The sequence below is a fragment of the Belonocnema kinseyi genome, chromosome 9 (genome assembly GCF_010883055.1).
Source record: "Belonocnema kinseyi isolate 2016_QV_RU_SX_M_011 chromosome 9, B_treatae_v1, whole genome shotgun sequence".
Classification (NCBI taxonomy): Eukaryota; Metazoa; Arthropoda; class Insecta; order Hymenoptera; family Cynipidae; genus Belonocnema; species Belonocnema kinseyi.
In genome coordinates, this window is record NC_046665.1 from 30,241,038 (window position 1) to 30,253,381 (window position 12,344).

Here is a 12,344-nt window from a genome sequence, read left to right on the forward strand (position 1 = left end):
ACTGTTGATTTTCTCTGACCCACCTCTCCCTCCGCTCTAGACTTCTCTTAGCGTCAGATAGTACACGTATTCTCTCAACAATATGCTGCCTGATGGTCAGCACCTTTGACTTGTTAAGTGTGTGATAACGGGTCCGGAGTTCGCGCGTGAACTTTCGATCCTTGGCGGTAAAATTCCTGCCAGATGTGATGTAGTCAATCACACATTGAATGCGGGACGCGTACTGTCTTGCCCAGCCTATCTTTATGGCAAGTTGACGCATTCGTCTTTTGGTCTTATGATCAGCCGTTGGTTTTGTTTTACGGTTCGCATCGGTCAAAGCTCTCGCTGCATTATACACACAATAATTGATAGCCCAGAGGTCGGATTCACCGGAAAAATGTCCACGAAGCTCGTCATCCATTTCAGCCAGATATTTAGACTTGAGAGAAACCTTGATGTTGATGTTTCTCCGGGTCGTAAAGCATCTCTCTTCATCTATTGGATGCCTGCCCGCGGTTGGTCTTAGTGTCGCCTCTCTTTCTTTATTGCCGGCTTGTTCTAGCTGTGGTAGAGTAGGGGTTTCGCCTACATAGCCCCTTTTACGGAGTAGTTCAGCATGGTTTCACAGACGTTGCTGCGAAAAGTCCGATAGTTCCGGGTGTTTCTCGCACCACAGTACATGCAGCCGTGCCATGTAACCCCGTTCACGGGCCACACTCGCATCGTAGCGCTCTAGCAAGTCGTGATTCAGTTGCTCCGTCCACCCAAATGTCGCGAGATCCCGCGAATTCATCGCATTGAATCCATTTTCATTGGCTCCCCCAGCTCTAGATTGGTCGGCATTGTTGGTCGACCCATTGTCGGGAGCCCTGCGCGTTCTGTTGTTTTGAACCGCACTTACTACAACTATGTTTGGTGTTGTCATTGTTGTTCCCACGAGAAGCTAGGGAAAGGTGTTCGTCCATCCTTGTAGAGCCCCGCATGCAAGGATAAGGCTGCGTACTCTGAGAGGTCGCCCGGTATCCGAGAGTCACCGTTCTAGACACCTCACCCAGGTGCCATTCAGTTTTCGGCACGGTTTTCACACCTCCGCTAGGGGGTAATTCCTTCGGGACCACCCCTGGACAATTCTCCGCGACTGCCTATTTATTTTTGTAACCATATTCAGCAGAAACACTTGGTACAGGGACCCTCTATCCGCAACCCGAGGACGCGTTCGGTGCTTACATACATGGAAAATCGAATGCTACCCGAATTGCACAATAGCAGGGGAGAAGACATTATACAGGTGTATTTTCATAATTCGCGCCTTTAAAGTTGCATTCGACTCGGCCATTCGGTCAAGTCCGTGCATCTTCAGATCAAGTTTATCATAGTTTCCATGGTTGCGTTCGAAACTTCAAATGGATACAAGTGTCGAAACAATATAGGTTATGTTACATAGTCATTACAGATAATAAAAGTATTTAATTAATCATGAAATGAGACATGTGAACTGAGAAGTAAACGTCAATTTTTTTCTGTGCCAATAACATTATGGAATGTCTGATGAGTGGCAAATGCTATAATATAGTAATAATATTCTGCGCTTCCAGTGGGCGAAAAGTGAATTGTGTTTACCGCTTATTTACCGCATAAAAACAGGTATGTTATGAATAGACAGGACATGTTTTAAATAAAGTGAATGAAATATTACACACGTAAACTTTAAATTGACATTACCTAAATTTACTTACAGCGATTAGGGTAAACAGGTGAATCTGAACATAACCTTGAAATAATAACAGATCGGCCCGGCATGTTTATTACACTTTCGATTGATTATTCTTTACCAAAGAAATGTTTGGTGGTTTTGTATGTTTATCACTGACAGTATCGACAGTAATAATTTAAATAATAATTATTTATTAATAATTTAACAATCATTACTCATTAATCATTTTAATAAGTTAAACATATTTCTTAATTTAAAATTTTATTACCATTGTTTTTTACACAGATTGATTCTAGGAGAAATACATAGCAGGAAATGTAGATAGAATTGGTGCATTTTAATCAACATTGTTGAAAAATCGTTATATCTGGACCTTTTCCCAAGCCTGGGGATTGATCAGCCTAAATTTAATTATTTGAGTCATTTTAATGGCATAGGCGTATCAAAAGGATATCTCGAAGCAATTTAACTTGCCCGATTTTTAATTGATACAATTTTTAGGGATTTTTTTTATTCTAGAAAATGTTTTCTCTGGACCTCATCTCAAAATTTTCTGTGAACAAACAATAAAATAAACTAAACACTTGTTGGTGATAGGATTGTACCAGTAACAAATCTAGAAGCGAAATTTTAGGCGGATATTTACATTCCAAATTTTTTTTTATTATTCTATTTTCGAACTTGCTATATCTGGACCTGATTTCCAAATTGGCATTTGATCAGCACCTCAAATCAATTTTCAGTCATTTTGATGGTATCGTTGTATCAAGAAAAAAAAATCTGGAAGAAATTTAACAAGCCCAAATTTTAACTATTAAACTTTTTATGTGTTATTTTTATTTTAGAAAATGTTTTCTCTGGACCAAATTTTTCTTCGAATTATTGTATTTTCGAAATTGCTATCTCTGGATATGGTTCGCAAACTGGCATTTTATTAGCCACTAAAATTACTTCTTAGTCAATTTAATGGTATAGGTGTATCAGAAAAATATCTTGAGGCAATTTAACTTGCATCAATTAAAATTCGGGCAAGTTAAATTCCTCTTAGATATCTTTTTGATACGCCTATACCATTCAAATGACTCAGATAATTAATTATAGGCTGATCAATCCCCAGGCTTGGGATAAGGTCCAGGTAAAACGATTTTTCAACAATGTTGATTAAAATGCACCAATTCTATCTGCATTTCCTGATGTGTATTTCTCCTAAGATCAAACTGTGTAAAAAAAACTGTAATTAAATTTTAAATTATGAAATAATGTTTAACTTATCAAAATGATTAATAAGTAATGATTGCTGAATTGTTAATAAGTAATAATTATTTAAATTATTACTGCCGATTCTGTCAGTGATAAACATACAAAACCACCAAACATTTATTTGGGAAAGAATAATCAATCGAAAGTATAATAAACATGCCGGGCCGATCTGTCATTATTTCGAGGTTATGTTTAGATTCACCTGTTTGCCCTAATCGCTACTAGTAAATGTAGGTAATGTCAATTTAAAGTTTACGCGTATAGTATTTCATTCACTTTAGTTAAAACTTGTCCTGTCTACTCATAACATACCTGTTTTTATGCCGTAAATAAGCGGCAAACACAATTAACTCTTCGCCCACTGGAAGCGCAGAACATTATTACTATTTTATAGTATTTGTCACTCAGCAGACATTCTATAATGTTATTGGAACAAAAAAAAATTGACGTATACTTCTCAGTTCACATGTCTGATTTCATTATTAATTAAACACTTTTATTATGTGTAATTACTATGTAACATAACCTATATTGTTTTGACACATGTATTCATTTGAAGTTTCGAACGCAACCATGGAAACTATGATAAACTTGATCCGAAGATGCACGGAATTGACCGAATAGCCGATCCAAATGCAACTTTATAGCCGCGAAATATGAAAATACCCCTGTATAATGGCTTTTCCCCTGCTATTGTGCAATTCGGGTAGCATTCGATTCGCCATGTATGTAAGCCCCAGCGTGTCCATCCTGTATATATACACTGGAAAAAAATTGCATTAAATCGAGTAGGTTAATTTACTTGGCTGATTCTACTTGAAAGAAGTTCTTGAGACGAGAAAATTAATATATTCAGCGAAGAAATAATTTCTCTTAGAATAATGCTTGAGTATTTTCCTTCAAATAATTATACAGCCACATAAAAAAAATAAGTGTTCGGATCTGGTAACAAGACACACGTATTCCTGTGGATTTTGGGGCGCTAAAATTTTAATTTGGTATCAAAAATCACCTATCACGTCATTGTTGAGCCATAACCTCAAAAAATTACGAAAAATCATGCACCGAGGCAAGTAAATTTCAAAATAATGCCAGTGATGCAAATTTTCACTTTAAAAACATGTCGACAACTGTGAAGGATCAACCCTTGCCTGATATCAACTTATTTAACATAACTTTATCCAGCAGAACCTGACCTCACCTAACCTGAATTAACAGAAATTTATTGAACTACACGTAAGGCTCTGGAAGCACATTTTCCCAGTAGCAAATGTGTGCTACATCGAATGGGTCAACTCGAGCCTAACCTAGAAATAAATCTAACCTAACCTAACCTAACCTCAAGAAACACAATTAAACTGATTGTGTGATCCCGTTGTGTTTGCGGTACCGTTTCATTCAGCTTCGGCTTAACCTACCTAGAGGTTTAACCTATCCTAACCTAACAAAACCTGACCTAACCTAACCTACCCGAATGACATTCAACTACACGTGTAGCTATGTAAGCGTACGGTTCTCAGTCTTAAATATGTGCTATATTTAATAGGTTAACTCGATCTTAACCTAGAAATGAATCTAACTGAACAGAACCTAACGAAATTTTGCTTAACACAACAAAACTTAACTTTAGTGTTCCCGTTGTAACACAATAAAATTCATTTCATTGTACTACAGGTGCTTCAAAATTTAGACGCACATTACTCATTTGAAGTAACTTAAAACTACCTACTTCAGTCTATTTTCTGCCTGCTATAACGTGTCCTTTTTTCTTCATTTGTAGGTTAAGATCGAGTTAACCTATTAAATATAGCACAAATTTAAGACTGAGAACCGTACGCTTACATAGCTACACGTGTGGTTGAATTTCATTCGGCTAGGTTAGGTTAGGTCAGGTTTTGTTAGGTTAGGATAAGTTAAACCACTATGTAGGTTAAGCCGAAGCTGAATGAAACGTTACCGCAAACACAACGGGACAACACAATGGGTTTAATTGCGTTACGTGAAGTTAAGTCAGGTTAGGTTAGGTCAGGTTTTTTTAGGTTAGGATAGGTTTGACCTCTTTGCAGGTTAAGCCCAAGCTGATTCAAACGGTACCGCAAACACAACGGGACAACACAATCAGTTTAATTGTGTTTCGTGAGGTTAGATTAGGGTAGGTTAGGCTAGGTTAGATTTATTTCTAGGTTGGGATCGAGTTGACCCATTCGATGTAGCACACATTTGCTACTGGGAAAATATGCTTCCAGAGCTTTACGTGTAGTTCAATAAATTTCTGTTAATTCAGGTTAGGTGAGGTCAGGTTCTGTTTAGTACAGTTATGTTAAATAAGTTGATATCAAGCAAGGGTTGATCCTTCGCAGTTGTCGACATGTTTTTGAAGTGAAAATTTGCATCACTAGCATTATTTTGAAATTTATTTGCCTCAGTGCATGATTTTTCGTCATTTTTTGAGGTTATGGCTCAACCATGACGTGATGGGTGATTTTTGATACCGAATTTGAATTCAGCGCCCCAAAATCCATAGGAATACGTGTGTCTTGTTGCCAGGTCCGCACACTTATTTTTTTGTGTGGCTGTATTATTAATTTGTAACGAATGTCAGATTTACTTTAAAGATACCTATGTTATTAAGATAGAAACACACTAGTTTTTTCAACATAAGGACCGTAAACTTGATATAATAGACATCGCACACATACTATGAAAATTAAAATATTGTTCTAAATTAATTTACCTCTTGCTGCACAAGTATCTTATTAAATATAATAATCGACAATTTGTCATGGTATGAAGTTGGTTCTCTTCTTCGCTGACAATTATTTTAAAATTCAATAATATTGATAAAATTTAAAACATTGGTAGACATAATCAATTTTATTTATGCAAATGTAGATAGGAGTTTGAAACAATCATGCAAGACTCAAAAGTCATTTCGTTTCTGAAATTATTAAAAGGTTATTAATGTACTGCATCTATGATTTTTTTCGCTGATTATTTGTATGTATTAATCTTCTTAAAATGAAACCATTTCAAATTTGTTTAACCGTGAAACATTTCTGTGAATCGGAAAATGACTGGGAATTTTTTTCCTCGATTAAAACGGCCACCCTGAAATTAGTTTTGTGTAGTGTTCAAAGTAACAAAAAAACATCCAAACTTGAAAATAACAATAAATATTCCTGCTAAATACAGGAATTCTTCATTCAATAAAAAAAATTATTTTTTGGATTCAGCTAGATTAAAATAATTTTTTAAAAGGTTAAAAATGTGGTTGTGTGAACCTTATTTAATTTAAATTAGAGTTGGAAGACATAGTTGTATTTTGTTTACACGCAATTTTCTTGTTCGATAATAGCAGTTTGAAAATCACAAAAATGGCAAAATTCATGAAAGGTATGAGTAAAAAATGTCTTGAACCACAAATGGATAAATTTTTGGCAATCACACATATACTTACATAATTCTTTTTTATTATGTAAATAATAAAAAATAAATATATGACAGCATAAAACAAAGTTATAAGCTTTAGAAAATGCTCAAAAATACCAATAGTACATTTGCTTGATAATTCAAAAAAATGTTATGCGTTTTTAAAGCAAAATATTTAAGAAAAAAGAATTCAATATAATGTTTAAAAATTTTATTAAGAATTCATTTCATTTTATAAAATAACAATTAAAAAATTGACAATTAAACATTTTTTAAATAAAATAATTGAGAATGCAAGGAGAAAGCAAGCAAATATTTTTCATCCGATTACAGAATTCTTGTTTCTTCTGATTTCGAAGTATTTTATATTTGAAAGAAAAATAAAGTATCCAGCACTTTTTTAAATAGGTAATATTTAAACTAGCGATCAATTTTTTCTACATATTTTTTATTATTTTGTGGGAATTGTTATTTTAAATTAAAAACTGAGTTAAAAAGTATTATACAAGAATTAAATAAATCGAAAACTGTACGTTTTACAAAGGTTTTTAAATATCAGAAAATATTTATTTATCACTGAGGTTATTGAAGCGTTTTTCAACTCAAAGTTCTTTACTTTTTATATGCTTTAGATGGTTTTTAAGGGGATTAAATTTTCAAAGAAAAAAGTATTGAGCCCTTTGTGAAATAAGTGAAGTTTAATTATTCGTTGCATATTTTTAATTGTTGTTTTTAAGCGTTTTAAATATTAAAAAAAAAACAAGTATTAAATGCCTTGTTAAATAAGTGAAAATTACTTCACTTTTTCACATATTTCAAATTATTGTTTAAGAAATGTTATTTTGCATTAAAAATTGAGGAAGAGAGTATTATATACAATAAAAGAATTGGATAAACTGAAAACTGCGCATTTTATGGAGAATTTTTGTTTATTGTTCATTATTTTGCGATATTTTATAATATTTTTCAATATATTAAGAAAAAAAATATCGATCCTTTATTGAAATAAGTAAAATTCAATTTTAAAATTTTTCCAAATAAAAAATGGTATATTAAAGTTTTCGACAACTTTCAGTTTGAAGTTGGTTGAGGCTCAACATACGACTTGGTACGACCCTTCCTTGAAATTCTTACCCGAGATTTTGTCACCGAGACACAATATTGCTTCGATAGCGAAGTCAGTAGAGCGCGCTGTTAGGACACACTAGTTTGGGTAGTTTAGGTAGGGTTCAATCCTCGGCAAGTGCGATTTTTCAAAGCGTCTAGGCGTACGATTATATGTGTAAGTAAAATAGTCTGCGCGACTTACGTATTTTAATCGTGTAAAAAATGAAGATTATCTAACAATAATTTCGAAAACAATTTTTTTTTTTCGTTGAGCAAAATAGTGTTCAGTTGAGGCACTACTACCCAGGTGCGAAACTCGGTCGGATGCCAGAACTTGACCATCCGCCCAAAGACGGCCCTGCTATGGTAACCAATCTACGGTAGCCAGAGTTGGGCCGACTAAGAAGTTTTCAAGCTGCCATGGTCGTACCGAAGTTGGCGACGGACGCCGACTACAAGCGAAAAGCCGATCGTCGGCCCAACTGTGGTACGACAATCGGATAAATTGTGGCAGATTGGTAGGTACGACCGCAATAATGCAGTCGGTTCGACTCTGGATGCAGCAGTCGAATTGTCATAAATCAGCTTCATGCACTCAATGATTGGTAAAACCTTGGCCCGGGTATGAGCAGACCGTCGGATAAACTCTAGTTAATTGCTATAAAAATACCGTGAAAGTGCCGTCGGCCAGACTGTGGTCAAGAGTTGGCCCGTCCGTCGACGTGACATGTGCCCGTAACATTGGGTGCACATAACCTACTTCATTTCGATAGATATCCTTTGAGCCACAGTTGATCTGCTCGTATTAGTAGGAGATCGAATTGGTGTGTTACTCGTAGAAATTTATAAATATTCAAAATAAATCATTAAAAATTCATAACCAAAAAAAGGAGCGTTTTAGGGTAAATATTTATTATTTAAGTATCTTTTAAATTATCAACTTTAGTTTCAAATCAACAAAAATGAAAAAACTTTGTTAAATTGTGACACAGTATCATAATTAAAAATGTGGAAATGAAGTATTCAGAATTATTAATTGAATATTGCTACATATTCAAAATTGATCTATTTTAATATATAATAAAGTCAATTGTAAATCCTGCAAAATTTAAAAATTGCAAAAAAGCATCGAACGCTGAATATTTTCAAAGTATAGATTCCCAAATGGTCAACCCTCTTTCTAAATTATTTTATTAGGAAAATATAACAATTTGCTTTAAAAAAATCATGCGAGAACAAGGCATTCAAAATTTATTAATTTACGAGTACATTTCCTATCCAATAATATTTTAAAACGAATAACCTATACACTTTAAAATGAGAATCATAATAATTTTTTAAATATTTTAAATCAGGTTTTCAATTTCTTATAAATAAATAAGTACGAGGAAAAAAATGCCATTTTTTCTATGTGAAAATCACGTTAGTTCTATATAGTAACATTAGTTAAAGATGCTCCAATATTATACAATAAACAAGCAAATTTATTATGAAAAAATTATTTGTTCAAAGAATTTTTTCTGCGATCTTCCATAAGTTTGTGTTTTTTAAAGTTATATTGTAATTTTCATAGCATCAACTCACTATAAATGTTGCTGAATTTCTTATGAAGATCCCGATGAAAGTCTGAAATCGAAAAAAAAACTAATTTTTCCGTTGACAAATGTCCCAATAGTGAATTTGTTTATTAAATTTGTTAAAAAAATAAAATTAATAAAAAATAAGAATTTTTCTGAAATTATTGTGAAGTTCCTAATTAAAAAGTTGAATTTTTTATATTCACAAATGCCTGGATAATGCAATTTTTAATTAGAATTGTTTAAAAAAATCATTAAATCTATCAACCAATTATAAATGTTGCTTAAATTGTCATAAAGTTTACAATTGACAGGACTGATATTGAAAAAAAATTGATTGCCGATAAATGCCTGACTAATGCATTTATTCATTAAATTTGTTTGTAATTTTTTAAATAATATTATCAAGAAAAATATCTTAATCATCATGTTGTTTTTATCGAAATTTCTCGCAATATAACTTAAAAACGTAAAATTATGGAAAATTGTACAAAACATTCTTGCAACAAATAATTTGTTTACACATTTTTTTATTATATAATATTGGAATATTTTTAAATAATGTGACTCTATAAAAACCCCATGTTTAGGTAGTTTATGTAGGGTTTGAATCATTTTCGAGTAAGATTTTTTAAAGCGTTAACGCGTGCGATTTATAGTGTAATTAACCGTGTGTGCGAATTATGTATTTGAAAATGATAAAAAAATGAACATTATATGATAATAATTTGCAAAATAATTTCTTTTAAATTATTTTTTTTCGAAGGTTGGGCCGGCGTTATCTTTATAGATGGCGCATATATGGGACCAAATGTAGGCCCGATGTGGAAAAGCCAAAGGCGGTTGACCGTTATAATTTAGCTGGTTGGCCCGACCAGTGGCGCACAAAGTTGGACCAACCGTCCGACAGTTGGCCCGACCGTAGGCCGACGTTCAATTCGCACCTGGGTAGCGGCGAGAAAACTATAGGCATCTGCCTTTGAAGCTTAACAACTCAGTCAAAAAAAATGCTAGCGCAACAAAAAGACAGTTATATAAAAGCTCAAAGTGTTCTATGTAAATGAGTTTGAAGACGTTTTACTGTAAAAAATATTTATGTTTAGCAGACTGAAACATGTTAAACAAGTAAGGATTTTCGGGTACATTTAAGAACAGTCAAGTTTAGAGCATTATTTCATATACAAGGGGCGATGGGAAAAATTCGAAAAAGTCCATGAGTATGAGGAACACTGTTGTGAACCAGTTGCAGTTGAAAAATTTTAAAAATAATAAAAGTTGTTGCCTAAAAGTACAAAAATATGCAACTATATTATCTTCAGTTTTAATACGGATATGAAAGCGATTCAAACTACAAACTGTAATGGATAGGCTCTGTATTTATTTTCAATCACCCGGAAGGATGTGTTCGTCTTATTTTTTTCTGTGAACAAAAAAAATGTCTGAAAATATCGCGATTTTCACCAAAAATAAGACTAACACATCCTTACGGGTGATTGAAAATAAATACACAGCCTATCCATTACAGTTTGCAGTTTGAATCGCTTTAATATCTGTATTAAAACTGAAGATAATATAGTTGCACATTTTTGTACTTTTAAGCAACAATTTTTATTATTTTTTTTAATTTCTCAACTGCAACTGGTTCACAACAGTTTTTCTCATACTCATGAGTTTTTTCCAATTTTTCCTATCGCCCCTTGTATAAGAAATAATGCTCCAACCCTGGTGCGAATTCAGGTCGGCCCCCAGAGCAGGTACGTTGGCCCATATTCGGACCGACTTTGGCCCGCCGTTGATCGGCAACCAAAGTTGGGCGACCTTTTATATTTATAAGATACTTTTGTCAGCACAACCTAAGCAGCCACAGTTGTCAGACAACGTGGGACCGACTGTTGGCCTAACTTTGGCCCGAACATGGATCAACCATTAGGGGAACTATGAGAAATCTTTTGTTAACTAGTAAATCCGACTACTGGTCCAACTCTGAACCAAAGTCGACCCAAATATCGGCATGAAGATATTGATAAAGTTCTGAAGAAGTTAGGCCGACTATTGGCCCAACAATAGTCCAAACATGGACCCACCATCGGGGCAACTCTAAGACAACTTTTGTTAACGAGTAACGCCGACTAAGGGCCCAACTCAGGGCTAAAGTCGGCCCAGAGATCGGCATAAAGGGATTTAAACATTCTTTTTAATGAAAAGAGAAAAAAAAATTATAAATGAATTTTGAAATATTTCAAGTAATTTTAAAGAAGTTTAAAATAATCAAGAAGAATTAAAAAAAGCAAAAGAATCTTTAAGAGATTTTAGAGACTTTAAAATACTTTTTATGAGTCCGAAAGATTTTTAGTGTTTTCAAGGGATTTTGTGCCATTTCAATGGATTTAATATGATTTCAAAAGTGAGTGAAGGAATTTAAAATCTTAGAAAGCATTTTAAATGATTTAAAAAAATCAAAAGAGTTTAAGGATTTTCATGTAATTTAAAAATATTTTAATGTATTTAAACAGACTTTCAGAAATTTCAAGGGACTTAACTGGAGTTATTTGATTTAATAGTTTTTTTAATTTATAAACGAATTTTGAAAGATTTCAAAATATTCAAAAGAGTTCAAGATATTTTTAATGAATTTGAGAGATTTTAATTCATTTCAAAGAATTTTTGAGGAATTTCGGTAGAATTTAAATGACTTTTAAGATTTTAAAGTAATATTATCAGCGTAGCAATATTTTGTATAGAATGGTTCACAGAAATTTGCAGACGGCCATGTATAGCTTTCGGTTATATTTCAGATTTTTTTGTAATACTTCCAGCTAGGTTAGCCGAGAGGCTTTAGTCGTTAGGAATGGGGAATACGAAACTTATAGGGTTCGAAACCCAAGGCGAATAAAAATTTTCATAGCTAGCGACTATAAACAGTATAGTAATTGTATTATATTTATTAAACTACCCATCGTATCCTCTATTATAAGATTAGTTCTATAAAACTTAATGGATATTTTTGGGTCGTGTAATTGCTATAGTTGGTCCGATTTTTGTCATGGATATTGTACCAATGGTCGGGCCAAAGTTATAAATTCGCCGTTGGGCCGACCTCTATTAGTCACGGTCGGGCCAACCATGGTACGAGGGTAGTTCAATAAGTCCTTAGAATGAAGTATAAAAACAACTTTTTCTGGGTAAATTTTTTTTTATTTTTCAACATAATCTCCTTGGAGCTCTATACACTTGGTCAATCGCTTTTCAAGTTTTTTTAATCCTTCAGAAAAGTG